Source organism: Salvelinus fontinalis, chromosome 32 (assembly GCF_029448725.1).
Source record: "Salvelinus fontinalis isolate EN_2023a chromosome 32, ASM2944872v1, whole genome shotgun sequence".
In the NCBI taxonomy this organism is placed as follows: domain Eukaryota; kingdom Metazoa; phylum Chordata; class Actinopteri; order Salmoniformes; family Salmonidae; genus Salvelinus; species Salvelinus fontinalis.
Genome location: NC_074696.1, coordinates 40298172 through 40307448, shown reverse-complemented (window position 1 = coordinate 40307448; position 9277 = coordinate 40298172). Strand labels below are relative to the sequence as shown.

Below are 9277 nucleotides of genomic sequence, written 5' to 3'. Positions count from 1 at the left end.
TAGCGATGAGACAAGATAGTAATTACTAGCGATTGGATACCACGAAAATTGGGGGGAAAGGGGATAAAAAAAATAATAATAATAAAAAAAATAAAATAAATGGGCATTCATCTCCATTGTTACTGAGGTAGACATTAGCGTACAATGTCTGCCAAAATCTACACAGCACAACGTAGAATTATTACAAGTATCGAACTACAAGGCAGGTAAAATGAAATATGTAGTCAAGTTTATTGGTGCAACATTTTGAATGCCTGACATCATCGACATTGTTACTGCTGGAAAACATATTATATTGCACGGAACAAGGAAACAGAGATACACAACAGCAAATTATAGATCCAGACAGTGAATCAGTGTCCTTGAGAATGAATGGACAATGCTTTGGCAACTTTGCATTTATTGTCCCCCTTATCTAATGTTAGCTGGTGAGGGCTGTTTCCTGGACAGTCGGTGTCTAAGGTGGGGAGGGTTATTTTGACACATTATATAAGACCAGGCTCACTTTCAGCTGGAGTCTCAACAACAACCAGATCAGATCAACGATAGCAAACCCAGGATAGTCAACCCAGGACAGCAGTTTCCTCTAGTATCTGGCCCATGAGACACCTCGCCTCTCTGCAATATGAAGTACCTGGTTCTGGGACTCGGCACACTGGCCTTGCTGGCATCCAGCACGGCACAGGTAATGTACTTATTCCTTATTCAGAAATAACAGCTGAACAAGTTTTAAACTCGTTAGCATCCCTCTCTCTTAGCAAGGCTCTGCAGGGGGAGAAAGAGGAAGAAACGATGGAGACCTCATTAGATCTAGAGTGTTTGGTGAACTCAACAATTCTGATTATAGCTGATGCAGTATGTTGAAATTTGAGGATCAATAATTTGAGGCTCATTCAATGAGTAAATGTAGTTATAGAACAATGTTTTTATTTGGACTGTTTATAAGCTCAAAAGTGACATTAGGTCAGGGGCTTTCAACCTTTTCATGCCCAGGGACCCCAATCCAGGCCAACAGTCAAACCAGGAGCCCCTGTCTTATATTTGCACCAACATGTTTCCCCATGCATTTTTAATAACACAAAGATGGAAAATTGCAATGTTTAAAATGGATAGCCTAAGGGTCAGTAAAAATAATTACTGGGGGGTGGGGGGGTCCAACTCGAGGTTTCATAAAACAAATGCACCCCCCTCCCCAACATGAAAAATATTTTCACATGACCCTCCCCTTGTACTTTAAAAATAAAACTGCACAACCTCCCCCCTCATTGAATTAACTCAAAAATAATGATTATGACCAAAAATAACAATACCTGTAGTGACTCTATGTTTATAAAAACAGCATGCTTTTGTGGCACAGCTGATGCCACGCAGGGCTACGGGCCAGAATGTTGAGGGTTCACCAACCACCACAGACGAGCTCCCTCTCCCTGCCTGTGTCATTACACTACAATCAGAGGCGGTTGCAAAAAATGATCAGCTGGGGGAAATCAGATTTTCAAAATGTTTATGTTATATTTATGATTATAAACTGAGTGGTGCGAGCCCAGAATGCTGATTGGCTGAAAGCCGTGGCATATCAGACCGTATACCATGGGTATGACAAAAGATTTATATTTACTGCTCTCCGCGTTACGTTGCGCGTAAGAACAGCCCTTAGCCATGGTATATTGGCCATATACCACACCCCCTCGAGCATTATTGCTTAATTATACAAAATATATGCACCGAATTAATATACAACGAATAGCCAATAAGAAGACCACATCTGCATACTGATTACCAACTTCGGGCGCTTCAACATCATGATTTGCGGTTTCAACACCACAATCAAATAGACTATGCCTATGTCAATCTCCACAAAAACAAAATATATCCCTCCCTACCTTGTACCCACTATCAAAGGCTTGGCTTGACAATCTCCGAATGTCATTCAAAAATGTTGGGGTTTTGTAACAGATGTCTCTTTCCATACATGAAATAGCCGGTGCACAGTTTGGATGCTTGAATTATATTAGAGTGGAGTGGACGAACGTGAGCAGGTAGCCTACAGGAGACTTTTGAAGTAGCGTAATCCAATTTAAACATTGTAACTGGTTGTGTTTAAAAAAAAAAGTGAAATGGCAAATATTTTGGCTATTTTGAAGTGTTAGGTTCCAGGTGTGGGAGGAATAGCCACTCGGATCGGCGAGGAGTTTTCCTGAATAACCGCAGGGATTATATGTGGCCACATTATTCTAGGACAACTTGGGAGAATGATTATCCCCAACAGACAGCGCATCTCAGTATCAGAAGTAAAAAATCAAGCCAGACTGGCCTGCTGCTGTGCCTTTCTAGACCTTATAAACGGTCGAGAGTAGACCCACTCATCCAAATCGAACAGAACATTCAAATCACAGAGCTTTTCCCCTGTTATTCAAATTACTTTTTGTTGTTGTTGCAGTTTACCGCCTAGAGTAGAATTTTATACTCACTTGAAAAGAATAATGCAATGATTCATTGCATTGTGGTGTTGTAGGCTAGTCTACGTAGGATCATTGTATTATCCCTAAACAAGATCAACAGGGGAGCTTTTTGAGCTGCGTGTCTCACGTCTTCACTGTTCTTTCATGAGCAACGACATGACACACCTGCATCTCTGCTGCCTATCACCTACTCCCCTTGTTTTTGTGGATTTATATAGAAAACTGGTGCGCCTTTGAATGATTTTATGTGTGGTATGATTGTTAGTTAGCCTATTGCAGATCTGGACCAACGATCCACCTAAACTATAAATGGTGGATAGAGGGCAGGACAGACAGTGAGACTGGCAGACTATATTGACCTGTGGTATAGTGTGTGGAAAAGCGTAGTGCAGGCAAGCAGATTAGGACATTTGGCAAGGATGCAAGAAGTTAAACAGTAAAACCTGAAAAGTTATATTGTAATCCCCCCCAGTAATTTCAAACTGTCCCTAATTCATTTCAGTTTCAAATAGACATAGGTAAATTAATGCTTAATGAACATGAAGCCTAATGTAAATAATTAAATTTCATCCAACAGAATTCTACAATAGGACCAACAACCGACCAACAGAATTCTACAATAGGACCAACAACTGACCAACAGAATTCTACAATAGGACCAGCAACCGCCACAGCCGCCACATGGCCATCCACAGCAGTAATTTTCAAACTGTCCCTAATTAATTTCAGTTAATAGACATGGGTGAAATAATCCTGAAGTAACATGTAGCCTAATGTAAATACTTCAATTTCATCCAACAGAATTCCACAATAGGACCAACCGACCAACAGAATTCTACAATAGGACCAACCGACCAACAGAATTCTACAATAGGACCAACCGACCAACAGAATTCTACAATAGGACCAACAACCGACCAACAGAATTCTACAATAGGACCAACAACCGACCAACAGAATTCTACAATAGGACCAACAACTGACCAACAGAATTCTACAATAGGACCAACAACCGACCAACAGAATTCTACAATAGGACCAACAACCGACCAACAGAATTCTACAATAGGACCAACAACCGACCAACAGAATTCTACAATAGGACCAACAACCGACCAACAGAATTCTACAATAGGACCAACAACCGACCAACAGAATTCTACAATTGGATCAACAAACGCCACCACAACCGCCACATGGCCAACCACTCTCACCACACCAGCAGGAGGCAGCTATGTCTTCAGTTACTCCATGACTTTACTGTTTGGTTCGACAGCCAGCCTAATCATGCATTCACTATTACATTGAACGCCACATAGAGGGTCACATTGACTGCACTTTCTTGAGAGTGTTAAAGGCATACTTTGGGATTTTGGCAATGAGGCCTGGTACCTACTTTCCCAGAGTCAGATGAACTCATGGATACCAGTTTTAAGTCTCTGCGTGCGGTTTGAATAAAGTTGCTAACTTGCGCAATTGTTAACCTCCTTTCAGCTCAATGACTGCTAACGCTAGTTGTTAACTAGCGCTAGCACAATTGCTAATTAGCGTTAGCGCAATGACATGAACACTAGTTAGCATTGGCCTCGCAAAACTACCGCTAACTTCCTTCATACTGGACTCAAAGACATACAAATGGTATCCACGAGTTCATCTGATTCTGGGAAAGCTGTTAAAGGGCACCATCGCCAAATCCTAAAGTATCCCTTTAAAAACTGAGTAAGAGCGTAGGAGAAGGATCTTTCTCTCTGACAATTTGTGTGTTTTACAATGACCTGCTGGAGGTTTGTGTGTGCTCTGTGTATTTCAAAATGTAGAATTAAAACACTGGTTGATAGGGTTGCAATGGCAAAAATCGGTGTATATTAATGTTTTATATTCAATCAAGCGGTGAGTTCCTTGATATAGGTCTTTATATAAATGGTAAATTATTTAATTTCTCATTGTACAAATGTTGAAATGTACCCAAATAAAATATTTTTTTTGTATTGCTATTTGACCGAGTGAAATATTTACATATATATTTATTAAAATCCCGATATTTTATCACAGTAAATAGGTTAATCGGAATTACTCTTGCTTTTAATCTTAATATCAGTTCCAATTTTCTGCTTTTCAGGGTTTAAGATTGGTGTATAAAAAGTGTCCACCACAAAAGTTCCTTCATAGGTGAAAATAAATGCATTCTAATTTAATATAAGATGAAGTTATTAATTAACAATGAAAGAATTATAAAAATCTATAACATATGATGTGACGTATCAATACAGGTAAGGAAGGAGCATTCAATCAATCAATCAAATTGATTGAAAAAGCCCTTTTTACATCAGCTGATGTCACAAAGTGCTGTACAGAAACCCAGCCTAAAACAGCAAGAAATGCAGATGTAGAAGCACGTTGGCTAGGAAAAAACTCCCTAGAACCTAGGAAGAAACCTAGAGAGGAACCAGGTTCTGAGGGGTGGCCATATCTATGCCGTCAATGCTAACATTTCTTTGCTACCTGCCAACTTTACGTTTTTTACTTTTTAATTACCGTTTATAATTGTTATTTTTTCCTTCGCTCAACTTTTTTCATTCAACTTTTTCACCCCGGACACTTTATCTGGACACGGTTCTATGCGACCTCCACCAGCCGAAGCTAAGTAGTAACACAAAGCCTTTTAATTGCAGTCGCTGTACTCATAATATACAGGAGAACAATCGCCTTATGGTGAGGATAGCCTTGCTGCAAGTCCAGCTTCCGACGCAATCGTTAGGCAGGGGTGATTTAAGTGTAGGAAAGGATGAAACAGCGTCTGTGCCACCAATAAGCACAGATAGTAGTATAAATTCCCTCGCACAGTCCCCACAGCCTGACAATTTTCTCATGGCTTCTGGAAGGAAATGCTGTAGGAATGCTCTACCGGTGATGCTCATTCAGGAGACAGAAACTACTTAATGTTAGATCCCTCACTTCCAAGCCAGTTATAGTCAATGAACTAATAATCACTGATCATAACCTTGATGTGATTGGCCTGACTGAAACGTGGCTTAAGCCTGATGAATTTACTGTGTTAAATGAGGCCTCCCCTCCTGGATACACTAGCGAACATATCCCTCGCGCAACCCTCAAAGGTGGAGGTGTTGCTAACATTTGCGATAGCAAATTTAAATTTACCAAAAAAAAGACTGTGTTTTCGTCTTTTCAGCTTCTAATCATGAAATCTATGCAGCCTACTCAATTACTTTTTATAGCTACTGTTTACAGGCCTTCTGGGCCATATACAGCGTTCCTCACTGAGTTCCCTGAATTCCTATCGGACCTTGTAGTTATTGCAGATAATATTCACATTTTTGGTGACTTTAATATTCATTTGGAAAAGTCCACAGACCCACAACAAAAGGCTTCCGGAGCTATCATCAACTCAGTATGTTTTGTCCAACATGTCTCCGGACCTACTCACTGCCACAGTCATACTCTGGACCTGGAATAAATATTGTGGATCTTAATGTTTTTCCTCACAATCCTGGACAATCGGACCACCATTTTGTTACGTTTGCTATCGCATCAAATAATCTGCTCAGACCCCAACCAAGGGTCATCAAAAGCCATACTATAAATTCTCAGACAACCCAAAAATTCCTAGATGCCCTTCCAGACTCCCTCCACCTACCCAAGGACGTCAGAGTACAGAAATCGGTTAACCACCTAACTGAGGAACTATATTTAACCTTGCGTAATACCCTAGATGCATTCGCACCCCTAAAAACCAAAAATATTTGTCATAAGAAACTAGCTCCCTGGTATACAGAAAATACCCGATCTCTGAAGCAATCTTCCAGAAAATTGGAACAGAAATGGTGCTACGCCAAACTGGAAGTTTTCCGACTAGCTTGTAGTATCGAAGAGCACTCACTGCTGCTTGATCATCCTATTTTTCCAACTTAATTAATTGAGGAGAATAAGAACAATCTAACATTTATTTTTGATACTGTCGCGAAGCTAACTAAAAAGCAGCATTCTCCATAAGAGGATGGCTTTCACTTCAGCAGTGATAAATTCTTGAACTTCTTGGACGAAAATATCATGATCAGAAAGCAAATTACGGACTCCTCTTTAAATCTGCGTATTTCTCCAAAGCTCAGTTGTCTGCACAACACTGCCAGGACACAAGATGCAGGACTCCTTACTGTCCCTAGAATTTCTAAGCAAACAGCTGGAGGCAGGGCTTTCTCCTATAGAGCTCAATTTTTATGGAATGGTTTGCCTATCCATGTGAGAGATGCAGACTTGGTCTCGACCTTTAAGTCTTTATTGAAGACTCATCTCTTTAGTAGGTCCTATGATTGAGTGTAGTCTGGCCCAGGGGTGTGAAGGTGACAGAAAGGCACTGGAGCGACGAACCGCCATTGTTGTCTCAACAGACTCAACAGCCTTGGTTTCTCTAATGACTACCTCGCCTGGTTCGCTAACTACTTCTCAGATAGAGTTCAGTGTGTCAAATCGGAGGGCCTGTTGTAAGGACCTCTGGCAGTCTCTATGGGGGTGCCACAGGGTTCAATTCTCAGGCAGACTCTTTTCTCTGTATATATCAATGATGTCGCTCTTGCTGCTGGTGATTCTTTGATCAACCTCTACGCAAACGACACCATTCTGTAAACATCTGGCCCTTCTTTGGACACTGTGTTAACAAACCTCCAAACGAGCTTCAACGCCATACAACTCTCCTTCCGTGGCCTCCAACTGCTCTTAAATTCAAGTAAAACTAAATGCTTGTTCTTCAACCGATCGCTGCCCGCACCCGCCCGCCCGACTAGCACCACTACTCTGGACGGTTCTCACTTAGAATATGTGGACAACTATAAATGCCTATGTGTCTGGCTAGACTGTAAACTCTCCTTCCAGACTCACATTAAGCATCTCCAATTCAAAGTTAAATCTAGAATCGGCTTCCTATTTCGCAACAAAGCCTCTTTCACTCATGCTGCCAAACATACCCGCGTAAAACTGACTATCCTACCGATCCTGGACTTCGGCGATGTCATTTACAAAATAGCCTCCAACACTCTACTCATCAAATTGTATGCAATCTATCACAGCGCCATCCGTTTTGTCACCAAAGCCCCATATACTACCCACCACTGCGACCTGTATACTCTCGTTGGCTGGTCCTCGCTACATATTCGTCGCCAAACCCACTGGCTCCTGGTCATCAATAAGTCTTTGCTAGGTAAAGCTCCGCCTTATCTCAGCTCACTGGTCACCATAGCAACACCCACCCGTAGCACGCGCTCCAGCAGGTATATTTCACTGGTCATTCCCAAAGCCAACACCTCATTTGGGCGCCTTTCCTTCCAGTTCTCTGCTGCCAATGACTGAAACGAAATGCAAAAATCATGGAAGTTGGAGACAGTTGTCGGAAGTTTACATACACTTAGGTTGGAGTCATTAAAACTCGTTTTTCAACCACTCCACAAATTTATTGTTAACAAACTATAGTTTGCAAGTCGGCTAGGACATCTACTTTGTCCACGACACAAGTAATATTTCCACAATTGTTTACAGACAGATCATTCCAGAAAATGATGTCATGGCTTTTGAAGCTTCTGATAGGCTAATTGACATAATTTGAGTCAGTTCGAGGTGTACCTGTGGATGCATTTCAAGGCCTACCTTCAAACTCTGTGCCTCTTTGCTTGACATTATGGGAAAATCGAAAGAAATCAACCAAGAACTCAGAAAGAAAATTGAAGACCTCCACAAGTCTGGTTCATCCTTGGGAGCAATTTCCAAATGCCTGAAGGAACCATGTTCATCTGTACAAACAATTGTAAACAAGTATAAACACCATGGGACCACACAGCCGTCATACCGCTCAGGAACGAGACGCATTCTGTCTCTTAGAGATGAACGTACTTTGGTGAGAAAAGTGCAAATCAATTCCAGAACAACAGCAAAGGACCTTGTGAAGATGCTGGAGGAAACAGGTACAAAAGTATCTATATCCACAGTAAAACGAGTCCTATATCGACATAACCTGAAAGGCCGCTCAGCAAGGAAGAAGCCACTGCTCCAAAACCGCCATAAAGAAAGCCAAAGCCAGAATACGCTTTGCAATTGCACAAGGGACAAATATCGTACTTTTTGGAGAAACGTCCTCTGGTCTGATGAAACAAAAATAGAACTGTTTGGACATAATGACCATCGTTTATGTTTGGAGGAAATAGCAAGCCGAAGAACACCATCCCAAACGTGAAGCAAGGGGGTGGCAGCATCATGTTGTGGGGGTGCTTTGCTGCAGGAGGGCCTGGTGCACTTCACAAAATAGATGGCTTCATGAGGAAGGGAAAATGATGTGGATATATTGAAGCAACATCTCAAGACATCAGTCAGGAAGTTAAGTTTGGTCGCAAATGGGTCTTCCAAATGGACAATGACCCCAAGCATACTTCTAAAGTTGTGGCAAAATGGCTTAAGGACAACAAAGCCAAGGTTTTAGAGAGGCCATCACAAAGCCCTATAGAAAACGTGTGGGCAGAACTGAAAAAGCGTGTGCGAGCAAGGAGGCCTACCAACCTGACTCAATTACACCAGCTCTGTCAGGAGGAATGGGCCAAAATTCACCCATCTTATTGTGGGAAGCTTGTGGAAGGCTACCCAAAACGTTTGACCCAAGTTAAACAATTTAAAGTTAATGCTACCAAATACGAATTGAGTGTATGTAAACTTCTGACCCACTGGGCATGTGATGAAAGAAATAAAAGCTGAAATAAATCATTCTCTCTACCATTATTCTGACATTTCACATTCTTAAAATGAAGTGGTGATCATAA

At 41.4% G+C, this 9277-nt stretch overlaps 1 long non-coding RNA gene across 1 annotated transcript; it reads left to right on the top strand.

The window, feature by feature from the left end:
* The first annotated feature begins 430 nt into the window (after positions 1-430).
* Positions 431-4452, top strand: LOC129831339 (uncharacterized). The gene is made up of 3 exons (XR_008755698.1): positions 431-685; positions 3040-3159; positions 3264-4452. It is a non-coding gene; the product is annotated as an uncharacterized LOC129831339 (long non-coding RNA).
* The last annotated feature ends 4825 nt before the right edge of the window (positions 4453-9277 follow it).